The sequence below is a fragment of the Plectropomus leopardus genome, chromosome 7, assembly GCF_008729295.1.
Source record: "Plectropomus leopardus isolate mb chromosome 7, YSFRI_Pleo_2.0, whole genome shotgun sequence".
NCBI lineage: Eukaryota > Metazoa > Chordata > Actinopteri > Perciformes > Serranidae > Plectropomus > Plectropomus leopardus.
The window spans coordinates 5,638,313-5,652,931 of record NC_056469.1 but is presented as its reverse complement, the minus strand read 5'-3'; the positions used below and the strand labels follow the sequence as shown (position 1 = coordinate 5,652,931).

General features: G+C 37.5%; 1 protein-coding gene across 1 annotated transcript in view; it reads right to left on the bottom strand.

The window, feature by feature from the left end:
• rnf19a (ring finger protein 19A, RBR E3 ubiquitin protein ligase) overlaps positions 1–11,824 on the bottom strand; it is a 38,978-nt gene extending 27,154 nt beyond the window's left edge. The window contains exon 1 of the mRNA XM_042489826.1: positions 11,646–11,824. The gene's annotated coding sequence lies outside the window, so the exon portion shown is untranslated. The remainder of the gene's footprint in view (positions 1–11,645) is intronic.
• Positions 11,825–14,619: the final 2,795 nt, after the last annotated feature.

The window sequence follows — 14,619 nt, the reverse complement described above, 5'->3', positions numbered from 1 at the left end:
CAGGGTAATAAAAACCATCTAAAACAACAAAAGTCCTTTTTGGGAAAATTACTTTGTTGTATACTTTGATTTTTTAGTTTGGCCCACATCCTATTCACTAATATGGAGGATGTATAAATTGCAACCAGCCACCAAGGGGTGATTGAGGGTAGTCTATCATGTTGTACATCCATAAATACCATCCTTGAAAGAACCTGGGTACAGCACAGTTGAGCAATATAGAAAAACGTTGATTAGAGTGCAGTGAAAATTTCTGTATACACAAAAACAAACTAAGAAAGCAGATAGGAAGATGAGCACTGGTAGACGTGCCAGAGCTCTCCTCAGGGATGGAGTTCACTGGGCATTCCAGAGAGAGAACAGATCCAGTACTGACCTCAGCTGACCTGTTGCAGCCTGGGAGAGTACAACTTTCCTTACACACAAGCTGAGAACCATGGTATACTCCACTTTTACGCAACACGGATTATCTGTAATACAGATTTTCCCTATAATTAATCTCTCTCCATTTTACCTCCATGAATATAGAAAAATATGGTCAAATAAAAAAAAAGATACTGCCTCAGTCAGCTTAACATGTGGTCCAAGGTTTAGATCAAACAATGAATGACAGTGATGCAAGTGCAGGATACAGTGTGCCTGACATAATGCCATTTGGAAACCTGTTGATGTGTTATTATGTTGACATTATTGATTAGTGCAATATGTGGTCTGAGACAAAACAGTTAGTAGTATGGCATATTTGGATAGTTAGACAGTTTGCCCAAGTAGTGGGGAGATTTAAAACCCATTCATTATGTATTATTATTTAGTTTTATTTATCTTTGGTTTTGCACAACATATTGTCTCAAATCAATACTATTTACACATTTCCTAATAGTTTGTATATACGTACGTGTACTTCAAATGATGATTTACATACATCAGAAATTCAAAAGACGTGTGTAGCTATAGTATTTACTTGTACAACAGCCTTTGCACAGCAGTTCATTTTTTCTATGACTGTTTCTGAACTAACAAGAGTGAAAGAGTCACAAAAAAAGAAGTTGTTCTCTCTACATAAAAAGAACATCTTACACAATCATTTCGAAACCCATACATATACAAATATAATACCCTACTAAAACACATAAAACCACCAAACCAACAACAGAAATAATGAGTTAGAGAACCTTTTGAAGTTCTCACTGAGTTCCAACCATGTTGACACACTGGTTAAACATCAGCCTGGTCAGATCAACTCTAAACTAAAGAGAAATTACAAAGGGCAAACATCTCTATATCCTAGTCTTTTCCCAGGACAAGGAAGGTAAATCAGCGCCTTGATAGTCAAACAGCAAAGACAGGAGGACCACCCTGTGTGACTCAGCAGTGCGGGAAAATGCCCGTCATTCCACTCAGTTGATAATTAGAGCTTCTATTCTACTTGGTCTAAACTTAGCCAGAACAGACTTAATGGTGAGCTGTGTTTCTATAAGCGGTAAGCAGCGTGTGAGTAGGGTTACGTATGAGTGGAGCAGAGGAAACCACCTATAAACAGACTGTGAGGCCTCTAACAGCTACTGACATGGTCATTCAGTGGTACAATCTCTATTAACAGAAACATGCATATGAATGCAGAATCTTCAGGCAACTGAACAAGATTTGGAAATCAGACGTGTTCTGGTTTCGGTTTGTATTTCAAGTAGTGCCGTACAATCACACCCAGGTAAGAAGTCTGTGTGGAGAGCAAAAGAGGTTGAAATGCTATCACATTTATATGCCCCTTGAAAGTCAGATACTCAAATCATCAGTCAGAGACTCTCAGTCGAATTCAACTACTTGAAGTCAAGCAATAGGTTTTGGGTTTTTTAACTAGTCAGCCTGCTGTGCAGTGTAATTTTGGGGACGTTTTGGTCCCCAGATTTTGCTGCGGAGTGAGTGCTCTTGACTTTCACACTACTCTTTGGAACAGAGAGCTGCGAACATGCAGGCTGCAGCACAAAGGAGGAGAAAAGAGAGACCTCCTGCTTATCCACCTTATTCCTAAGGTTGCTACTGTAGAAATGATTATGGGTATAACTTCCAGTGTGATAGCGGAAGTAGTTCATTGCTTGACTTTCTATGGATACTAACTTGGTGGCTAACTGCCAATGGCAGTTCTTTAATAAAGCCTTAAATTCAGCAAATACAGCATGTCCTTGCAGAGCTCTGTTACCTGTTGTTCTGTCCACTACTGTAATGTTACCAACAATCAGGCTAATCTAAATGTTTAGCTTGAACAACAGTGTTAAACAAGCGACCTGAACGGGAAAACGGGATGTGATTTGTTCCATATTTTCATGCTCTAATGCATGCACTACGTTTTCACATGCTTGAAAAAACATCTGATATAATTTTTGAATGAGTTTCAAGAATGGAGAAGTAGAGAGAGAAAAGAGAATGACATTTAGAATTACGGATCTCACTAAATGTTAGCATATGATATCCCCGTCTGTCCCTTAGAAGCTATACATTTTTAAAAAATCTTTTATAGAAAACTTCCTGTTATAAAATAAACTGCAGACCTTAAATTAGTCATCTAGGCTGAGAATGTAGGCTTACATTATTAGGCTTACAATTTACCGTACTTCTCTCATATACAATGAATATTTAAAGTTATTTATTTAACTGTGTTATATAACTGATATAACTGGTGTTAAGTCTCACTCAGTAAAACTCTGATTTAATAAATCAGAGGTCGTAAAAATGCATAAACTGTGTCATTAAGGCAGACGAGTGGAGCATTACCTGTGAAAACATAATGTACTTTATTCACCTACAAGGAGCTTGAAACAATATGGAATTATTTCAGATGTTTGCTGAATATACTAGTGTCTGTTTAGCTCCATTATGTTAGCATAGCAAGGTAGGCTAACACCTAACATGCTCGGTTAAAAGGTAAACAGTCAAGGCTTTGAGACAGCAGTCAGAGACAGCGGAGCTAAAATCACATTATAGCGTCTGAGGTGGAACAGATTGTGTTTTCCACATGTTTCATTTTACAATAGCTCCAGGAAAGAACATGAGCATACCGTTCGGTATTGCAACTATTGGAAAACACCAACTTCTGGCTCAGCATTGGAAGTCACACTCATAATTCATGCAAGGCATAATGGGGGTTAGGAATAAAGTGTGATGAATTTACAGCTCACAGCAACTTAATCCAATACAGTCTCTGGCTTTTGTTTGATTTATATAGTGTCAGCAAAAAACGCTGCAAATTTACGACCAATCGTTAGTGGAGTTAGCTTGTTTACTTTATTATATTACGTGAATGCCGCTGTCACACTGGACGTCCCATGGAGCCCCTTTAAACTTTATAACTTTGTATGGAAAACAAATATGCTAATAGAGATTAGTAATCCATGACTGGCGCATGGAAGAGGAAGTCTTGGCCTGGATATCCATTGCATATGCTGGCTACACCGGAATCCCGAAAATATTGGCCATTAATCCCAGAGGCTTGATTGTCATCAGAACAATAGCCAGTTGGTTCCCTAACTGGCAGTAGCACAATGTGAAATGAGTTATCATATTTCACATAGTTGGGACATGTATGGGAGAGGCCCAAATAAAACAATGACGTAGATACACAAGGATATACACCGTGTGGCAAACAGAAACACAATAGGTTTAAAGGACTGGAAGATGGACAGGTACTGACAGAGAGACAGAGGGACAACAGTGATGGCAGGCTATAGGAATGAGACAGGCTCACACAGACAAATGTGAACAGTGAAACATGTAGCAGCTGAGCCAGTGTATTCAGCCAGTCAGTATCACTCCAGCTACATTCCTGGCCTGTCTGTCTCCTGTGTAATGCTGCCTCTATGCACATTCCTGGGCTTCTATGGGGCTGGGGACAGTCAATGCATTAGTGAGGCTTCCACTGCATCATGAACAGACACAGAGCCACCTCCTGCCAGGCAAGCTGAGCAGCTATTGACTGATGTGAGATGAAAGTCAAACAGTGTCCCTCCCGTTTCACCAAAGTGTGCAGCAAGATGAATACTGGGGGTGTGGTCAATGGCTGTATTTAAATGACAGGTTTAACCTTGTACTAATGTGTTCAGAGAAGACATTCAGGGAGAGGGGATTACACACAACATATAGTGGCTCAAATAGAAGAGACATCTAAGCCTATTGGCCTATTGGTCACGCATTTTGTTTTGAATTTGACCCTACAAGATACAAAGGATTTAAAATGGTGCGAACAACAACCACAACAGCAGTGTGAACAGGGAAAGCATTGTTGAATGTACAAAGAGAGGCAAGGCAGGCCGACGGGGAGAAGAACAGGAAAAGTTTCCAACCCCAACAAAGCCAGCACAGTCTCCAGCTGCCCCCCTCCTCCCAGACTTCCCCTCTTTCCTCCCACACTTCACTCAAGAGAGGAGGAAATGAGGTAAGCATCCTGGCATTTCAGCTCAGATGAGAGAGCTAAAAGCAGGGAGAGGGTGTGAAACAGAAAGGGATGAACTGGTAAATTGGGATTATGCTGTGTATTTCCCTTGGCAACACTGAAGAAAGAGACAAAACACAAACAAACACAAATCGAAGACAATACTGTATATACCAGCAGCCGATTGATATTTGTCATTCAGTAGAATCTTTGCGAGTAGGATCTTTGCCAAACCGTTTTTGATATTGGGGGAAGGAAATCATTTTTCTTTCCCCAATATCTCTTGTTATATTAGCAGTAACTGTGTATTATGTGGTTGCTCAATTATGGCAAAAAATCATAATCACACATTTTGGTCAATATTGTCATCCCAGTTATTTCACACAATTACTCAATGACTTTGAAAACATTTTGCAGCATTTCCCACAGACTCGGAATCTATGTGTGGCAGTACCTGACAACTGAGATAAAGGATGGGCGTGGAAAACTCATCAGTTGATCTAGACAGAGCTGATCCGATCAACGCATGAGATAAGAGACAGATCAAGCACAACGAACACTTAATTTTCACTTTCACTGTGCCTAGTGTTCTGATTCTCCGTCTGTCACAACAGTATGCTCAGTGCTGCAAGAGTGTCGTGCTACAAATAACTGCACAGTAATTATATTTCAATGGCGCAAGAAATTCTTTTTGTGGTGCTAAATGTTTTAATTTTGGCGTCCTGCCACAAATAAATGAGTGTGTGACATGTTGTCATGTATTAATTGTAGGGCTGGAGCGACGCGTCGTCGTAATCGATTACGTAAATACGTCGATTCACGTAACGTGCGTCAACGCATCACACCGTTTCACACAGCACACGTAATGAGAGCGTGAGCAGAGTCAAGCGTGTTATTTTTTGTTTCAGCACTCATGTTATCAAGTTAGAGCGTACACACTGCCTGCCTGAGCAGCGCCTGTCAGGCGCGTCTGAGCTGCGCGTCAGCTACAGCACATCTAGAGAAACGGTCGCCATTTTATACTATTTTATACTAGTTTAAAGTCTCTCTCTTTACCTCAAATTCCTTGCTTCCCTTTCAAAACAAAAGATATCTGACTGTGTCTCTGTGGAGAGAATGCCATCAGCTGCTGATACAATGCATTTTATTTTGAAACATTTACAGGACGGGGTTTTCAGCTGTGCAGGAGCTTGTATAACTTCATAAATGAGTGGAATCTGTTCTTATAAATATGAAAATACAGCACTCATGTCAGCAGGCAGCGATATGCCTTAAGGGCTCAGTTAAGGCTGGACTATTTTGATACAGAAAGAATGTACAAGTTATAATTATTTCTGTTTCTGAGAAAGTTATAGTGTTATTCAAATTGCACTAATTTTACCGTTTGTTGGACTTCTAGATTTGAGGTTTGTTGCTGTAACAAAGAGTAACTGTTTTGTTACTCCTCATAAAACTGACATTAAATTAGACATTACATTGTTTTATTTATGTGGCTGTTGGATTGCTAAATGTAGATGCACTACATCCCTTTTACTTGAGCGGAACAAGCTCTTGCATTAATTTTATTTTGGAGAGACTTTATATCAGACTGTAAAACACAGATTACCAGTTAAGACTGGGCTATTTTTTGTTGGGGAATAATGCCCTGCGGTGTATGACAAGTTTTAACACATTATTTTTGGTAAATTTGTTGTTATATTAATCGAGTAATAAATAAATTATAGTTAGACCAATAAAAAAAAATAATTGAGATTAATGGATTAATCAGAAAAATAATCGATAGATTAATCGATAAAAAATAAGGTGCAGCCCTAATTAATTGAGCATAAAAAATTGTAATTTTAACAGTGGGTTTTTTGGGTTTTTGTTTTGCGGCTGCTCTCACTCAATACTGATCATTTCACTCATTAACTGCTTGTATTAAAATAATTTTCTTAAAAGTTTTCTCTGGCCTCTAATGTGTTATTGTCTCAATGAAAGCTACTAAAACAAATTTATATGTGATATAAAAAAATGCTTTTCCAGTGGATTTCTTCATCTATCAATCCCCTTAGATGCTGAGTAAAAAAGGTTAATTTTGGACACTTAGTAAGGGCTGTAAACATCAATTGTGACCACACTGGGTTTATGCTTACAATTTAAGAGAATGTCTTTTGCATCCAAAAATGAGTCTTCTAAAAAGGCCTTAGTTAACATTACATCATTTATGAAACATTTATTCATTCTCATACCCCTCCCTTGAACACAGTCTATACAATCATAGCTTAGCAAACAGAAATGGACATAGCAGGCCTGTTGAGCTTTAGATTTCTCAATATCCTGGTGTGCAAGACTTAGAGGGTGGTGTCATTTTTTGCCTTTCAAAACCAGAAATGTATAAGCAGAAGTGTACGAATTCGACAGTGTTTTTGTCTGGCCAAATGTAAGCTGGGTAGCTTACTACGTACTTGCAGTAGTTAAGCTTTACAAGTGGAGATATCCAATGCTGATCGTCACAATCAGCTTCTGGTCGATCAGGACACATTTTAACAGACTGATATGGAGTGAAATAAAGCCACTCAAATTCGGGGTCAGGAGATTATCGGCCTGACCAATTATTGGAGCAGATATTTGGCATTTTGCTGATTGTCTGTATCAGCCCTTGATTTTAATGATCGCCAGTTTAATTAATTAATTAAAAAGTGATAAGAAAGTGTCTGCATGGGAGGAACTTCTACTTCTCAAACCTCAGGGAGCCATTTTTATTTATTCATCTTTTTATTTAAATTTAACTTGACTTTATAATAAAAGTTGCTAGGAACTTGCTGTATATGATGTTGTTTCAGTTTTGATTAAAAATTTGCCAAAGGCATTTAAACAAATTTTTGAGAGAGAGTTAGTTATATTCCATATTTTATATATTAAAATTTTATATTTTAAATTTTTATTGCAAATGCACATCTGTTCCAATATCAAGTTATCTATGTCATTAACTGCCAATGATCGGTATCAGTATCAGCCCTGAAAAACCAATATCACTCAACCGCTAACTCAAATTCCAATCACACCTGAAGTGGCTGAGTTTAGATAGAATTTGGCAAATTGCACAGATTTGCTAAGCTACAACACTAATTATAGCTAGCAATGAGTGGCGTACAAAAGATTTTGGTAGCAAAATCCACCGGAAAAATCCCATAGGCTTTTTGACAAGGATGCCAGGGTAAAGCTTACTTCTGCGTCAGCCTACAGAAAAGCGTCATCCCTTGGGCATTCCACATTCACAGGAAATAGCATTTTGTTGAGATATCAATAGCCATCAAATTCATAATTAGGGCCCTTATTGGCTTATCAATTTCAAACAAATCACTTAGAATCAAGTCAACCAGAGTTTGAATCAACTCAACCCCTCACAGTACTAATGTTTATTGGCTAGCTAGCTACAGCTGATTAAATCTACTAGCACCTTCAGTTTAAAAATCAAACAGCCATTGTTTCACAACAACTACTGCAATGAATTGCCTGTGTTATCACTGTAAACTGGATTAGTGCTAAAATAAATAGCTTGACAGGCATAGCCACATTACTAATGGGGGCAGGGCTTAGCAAACAGTCCATTGCAAATTTGAATGAGCAGCAAATGAAAGCTCACTTTGCAGCAGCAATTGCTGGCAAAAGACATGCAAACTGTACTGAGTTTGTGAGTATTTTAGTTAGTATTTTACAGTATTTTATTATTCTCTATGGAATTGAGAGATGACTTAAAGTTTGTGGCTTTACAAGATCTATAGATATACACCACCACCACTCAAAAACCACTCAAACTACCATTCTCCTCAGGAGTTAGTCTGACCAATCAAACCAACACCCTACTTAAAAGCGTAAAATAATATATATACTGATCATCCAAGATGCATTGATGCTTGTTATAATCAATTACAGTACCTTGATGTGGCCAGGCCACCACAACCTAGCCCTGCAGCTGTGTTTACCATAGAGCAGGAGAGGGAGGTCCTACTTGTCCTAACAAACACACGGAGAGCACAGGTCAGGTCGCCATGCTGGGCTAATGACCTTTCTGTCGTAGAACTCACAGGTCTGGACAACATGCTGCCAAACCTGGGGAGGCCCTGAACATCCAAACACTGACAACTCTCGAGGGTTACCTCTAATGCTCATAAATCACAATAATCATTGTCTTACAATGAGTTAATGATCAGTAGTCTTCATTAGAAATCTGCTGAGCAAATAATCAAGTCATTTTTATTTGTATAGCCTAGCTCAGTCTCTCACATGAGACCAATTCATATAAAGAAAAACTGCCCCAGAAAACCTTTGACAGGGCAGGCAGTGCAACTGAGGACCAACCCCTCTCCCTGGAAAAGCACACAAGCTATAGATGTTGTATGTAAAGACCAACATAATGGTAATAAATTACAGTATAGATTATGAGGATGACAAAATAATAGATCAATTGAAAGTGGTGGCTATAAATTTCTACTCATCAGGTCCCTAATAATATTAGGTTATTAGGTTTAATAAAAGTTGCAGCAATGTATTGGTTTTAAGTGATACCATGATATGAAAGTTGACAGTTATCATACCATGTACAGTTGGTTATCTACAATACTGAAAACAAAATGCTACTGGTCTAAGAATCTGACCTTTATTTTAGTTATTTTTAAAAGGAAGACTTTTTACACTTACTTCTGTTTAAAAATGGTTCCAAGTTTAAATTATAGTAAATTAATGTTTGTTTTTTGTTTTTTAAGATATTTTTTGGGCGTTTTTGCCTTTAATTACTAGGATACCACAAGTGTGAAAGGGGGAGAGAGAGAGGGGATGACATACAGCAAAGGGCCGAGGCCAGAGTCCAACCTGCAGCCGCTGCAGCTAGGTCACAGCCTTTACATGGGGTGCCCGCTCTATCCACTGAGCCACCAGGCGCCCCAATATTTAAGGTCTTTTCAACCAAAACTTAACTTTCCATTTCATTTCTTTAAGGGTCATTCTGACTGATACTGATAACAGCTCTGTTTCCATGACACCATGAAGCTGAAAATTTTCTGTGATGGCCATTGTACCATAAAAATTTCATACTGTTGCAACCCTAATATACACTAATTTAAAATCTGTCAATTGGCAGCCCAAAAAGAGGAAATAAAGTTAACCTTCCACCACTTGATTGTCCACACCTATGCAATGTTTACAGATACACAGTACATGATTGAGGGGCAGAATATCCTACAGTGAATGTTACCTGCATAAACCAGAACCATAAAACTCTAGCAGAAGATGTTTCTTGAAGAAACTGAGGAAAAAAGCATGTTTCAAGACTGAGCTTTGCTTCAAGGTGCTCTTAAGTTTATGGCTCAGTTATTGCTCTATACAACTAGTTCTTACCAGGGAAAACAAGCTTTAGGGCAGTTAGCTTCACAAATATACTATAAATAAGATACTTCGCTGCAGGTGTCACTGGGTAGTTAAACTGTCATAATATAACATTACATTTGACAGAAAAAGAGCATGTTTCATTGTCATTATTATTGCAATCAATTTTACAAGACCAAAAAATACTTACTGAATTGATTTGGCAGTTACAAAAGCACTTGACACTACAGTTTTGATAAATTCCCATTATTTAGGCTATGTTTTTCAAAATGATTGTAGTAGCATTGCCAGCTATATAACCTAACACCAAAAATACATAGATACAGATGTATTGAAAAGGCCTCAGATCCTAAAAATAACTTAACTTTACATCCTTGACGAAGTCACTATGAGAGAAATGCACTATGGTTTTCTTTAATGTTATTTGGACTCAGTTCTACACATAGCCCAACAGTGTACAGATTGAGCTTTAGTTCCCACAATAAAGACAACCCACAGGATGACAGCTTGTAGCTGTATACTTCATCTGTTTCATACTGCCTTGCCACCACCTTCAAACAGCAAAAATGGGGCAACTGCAGTGTGCCAAAACATACTGTATGGACCAAGCGTTCAGTCTTTCTTAAGCCAAGGATGACAAGTAAAACAGAATACCTTCAGTGGGAGGCTGCTTGGGAAGTAAGACACAATTTCCACTCTGCTGTACATTGTGTATACATTCACTAATATGACATAGTTCACCTGGATATTAAATAAGAGGCGCTCTTGACTTGTTCTTCCAGATTTGGGCATGGGTTGATTAATGGCACAAGAACTGAAGCTTCATTTGTCAAGGCGAGTCTCAGGCATACAAATATCCAAGTCCTATTTATTTAGCTTTCGATATATCATTGATATATGCTGATTAGGTTGACTCAAGGACCATGAATCCTCCCGCTTACGATCAACTATTATCAGTAACTATTTCACATCTTTACTGCTAGTAACATGTCTAGCCTTCATCACTCTAAAGCTACTTATCCATATTTGCATTTTCTGTGCTATTATCTGCACTGAATGAGTGGTGGTCACTGTCTTTATCTTAGATTGGCAGATATTATAAAAAGCATCAAAGGTCGAGACAAAGTAATCTGCATGTCACCTGACAAACCCAGCGATACAAAAGAATAACATAAGCTCAAACACTCTTATAATTTTCTCTTTTTTTAGAAAAAATTAAGAAGCATCAAGCATCTGGCATCCCAGCAGACATTTCTTAAATTTACAAGAAACACATATCCCTACCAGTAACACTTTACCTAGTCAAAGACACGACTTCACAAAACCCTCATACAAAATCAAAACTTTGTTCTCTTGCTGCTTTCTAGTCATGGCAGTCACAAGCAAATCAGCCCTGCTGCCAAAGTTGAGCACAGAACTGCAGTACTTAACGCTGCTTATAAACAATTTAACGTCTTTGACTGACTACACGTGTAAGTCTAGAACTCAAATAACGTTATGATAAGCAGCTGTTATGATCTGAAAAGTAATGACAATGCCAACAGTTGTGTCAACTCCTGTTCCTTGTCTCCGACTTCTCAATTGATAGCTAGGTTAGCGAGATAACGTTAGTTCATTGTGTTTAATGTCAGTTTACGTCAGCTCAAGAATTATCACAATTTGATACACGTGTCAAGACAGAAATTAGGGCACATGACGTTAGCAAAATATAGCTATGAGCCACTAAAAATGTCCCATGGCTTTCAGCTTGCATTCCTGACGATAACCAGAGAGCCATCCAGCTAACGTTAACTACCAAACACAGCGAGCGTTAGCAGCTGGCTAGCAAGGTTAGCTAGAAACGATGAGAACATACCGTCTGTTGCTGGTGACACTTGTTCCGCAGACAGTAACGGAGACGAAAGGAGACGTCCTGCCTTCCTAAAACGTTTTCAAGTCAATTAATTTGTGGTCCCGGTGTAGTGCTGTAGATGACTTCCCCACTGCTACTAGCACTTATTTTCCTCTGTCTTCGGTCCCACCTATCCGTTCCGTTTCGAACGACAACAGCTCCCACAGAGCTCCCTCTGTTGTTCACTGTTCTCGTTATAGCTCAGAAATTCAAATCTCATCGCGAGATTTGATCTAAATTTCACAGGCTTGAGGGTTCTACCGCGATGAAGGTTACGTTTGGTTTATTTCCAAGACAGTTTATGTTTAATCTGTAAAATGGATTAATACTACAAATAATAATGATACTAACAATGATGAGATCAACAACAACAATAGTAATAATACTACTACTAATAATAATGATAATATTTATTATTAGTAGTAGTAGTAGTATGAAAGTATTATTATTATTACATTCCTAAATATCAGACTTTTATTTAGTACTAACCTACTTTTATAATTTTTCTATTCTTTTGTTTGTGTACTTGCAGGTTTACACTGGGGGATAACGATAATAATAACAACAATAATAACAACAACAGCATTATTATTATTGTTGTTGTTGTTATACTTTTCCTGTTTCTGGCAGAGATAAATGCTGTTATTTTGGCAATAATAATAAATCATAATAATATCATTATCATTCACTATCATTATTATTGTTATTATTAGTAGCAGCAGTAGTAGTAGTAGTAGTAGTAGTAGCAGAAGTAGTAATAGTAATAGCAGCAGCAGTAGTAGTAATAGTAGTATTAGTATTATCACCAAAGTGAAGATTATCAGTACTCAACTCCTCTCAAACACTTACCCCAGCTGGCTGCTGGTAATTATTCCTATTTCTTTCCCACACAGCACAGTATGTTACTTAGGGCCTGTTTGTAATTAATCAAAGGAGGGAGGGGGCCGGATGTGACTTTGTCATTTCACTTTATCTTGCCCTCCCTGCTACAAGCTACAAATATTTTTCATCCAGCTGTAAATGAGAAATATGGAATAAATATCAGTGAGATATAACTTTTATGTTCCTTTTTGTTGTTGTTGTTGTTTTTTAACAGTTTCTGGCTATGATAAATGCTGTAATTTTGGTGATTTTGTGGTCTTTCAGACCTCCTTGCAGGTTTTGGGGCTCAGAGGGTATTTAAAATAAATACAAAATACAACTTTTTAAAGTCCTATGTCCCTTCCCTGGGACAAATTAAAAAACACAAGTCCTTCCCCAGGGCTTATATGTGATTCAGTCTTTTGTTTTCCCTCCCTCCTCATAAATAATGAACAGTCCCTTGTCAAGAAAATTCTTTTACATTTAGAAAAAATTCTAAAAATTAGTAATCCTCAAGGCATATAAGGCTTGATGTCTGTCTCTGTCAATAGCAACTGGTTATATACTGTATATCATATGTTTATTTATCCTGATCATACATCGGGTTAAATAAACAGCCCCTCATAAAATCCATTAAAAAATAATATCATTAAGCCTGGGAGAACAAAGTGAGCTGATGTAGGCTCACTAGAGTGCAATAAAACAAATTAAATCAAATCAGGCACTGAGCTCACTCATGTCTCATCAATGACTTTCTTTGCATCATAGGAACAGCCAAAATATTAGGAAAAAAATATTTTCAATCTGGTTTGATTCCACGTAGGCAGACATTTATACAGCACATGAAAGATTTTGTTGATGGACTGGCAGGCAGGGACTCCAGACAGACAAATCTAATCCAAGCTAGAGAGGATTACATGATAGCTCACTGTGTGTTTATCATTATTTAAAGGGACACAAGAGGAAGTGGTGTAATTTTGCACCTATGATTATTACTGCCGCTCATACATTCACAAACATATTCGAAACACTCTTTTTAATTGTAGCAAACAACCTAATTAAGGAGCAAGCTGACCAAAACAAGCAGCAGCCTGAACCAGACTGTGGAAATCATGTGATAGCAGGAATCTAGGGTAAGCTGAGGGTTCTTTGTAAAATAGATGCAGGTCAGAGGGCGAACACAACATACATGCATCGTGTATTTACCAAAGTGCACAACTATATCCTACACAACACACAACATTGCAGTCTAACTGTAGTGTGAAAGATGTTTACACAAAAACGTCCCCCTGTGAGCCAAAAAGTGATGTAAACAAACACCATGAGACTCAGAGCTGGATAATCTAATGAATCCCTTGTGGAAAGTTGTTTTGGGTCAGCCACTGACTGTATCATGATTTAAAACCCTCTGAAACCGGGCGCGACATCACTTTTCTTGTGCTGCTTTCAGACACTTTTCACAAGTATTTAAACCACTGAGCTCTGAGCATATTGATGTGATTTCATTCAAAAATATGGGGGAAAAAGAAAATGAGCAACATGGCCAGGAATGTTCCACAAATTGCAAGAAATCAGCAGATTTAGAATAGTATTTTTGAAAATATGCTAGGGAAAAATGTCTAAGGAAAAAAGAAAAAAAAAGCTTGGGAAAACTACATTTATAATCATCATAGTTAAATATTTAAAATTATGCTAAAATGTATGATCATTTTTAAACACTTTTTCAGGTCATTTCTAATTCACTTTTTAATTTTTTAAATAAATGTATGTATGTATTTATAAATTTCAGGTAGTTTTATGATACTTTTACTAATTTCTTTTTTTTCAGTCATTTCGTCTTTTGTTGTTCATTGCCTTCTTCCCATGTTTTGGAAGAAATCAAACCAATTTGCTCAGGTTTCAGAAAGTTACATAAATGGCAGAGTTAAGTGCTAGTAAAGTGAGAGGGAAAAAAACCTACATTTATAATTATTGTAATTACATATTATTACATATTTTAAATTCTGTTACAGAATTATGTACATTTTAAGCATTTTTTGCCAAGTCTTGTTTTTCTTTCTTTAAAAAAAAACAACTG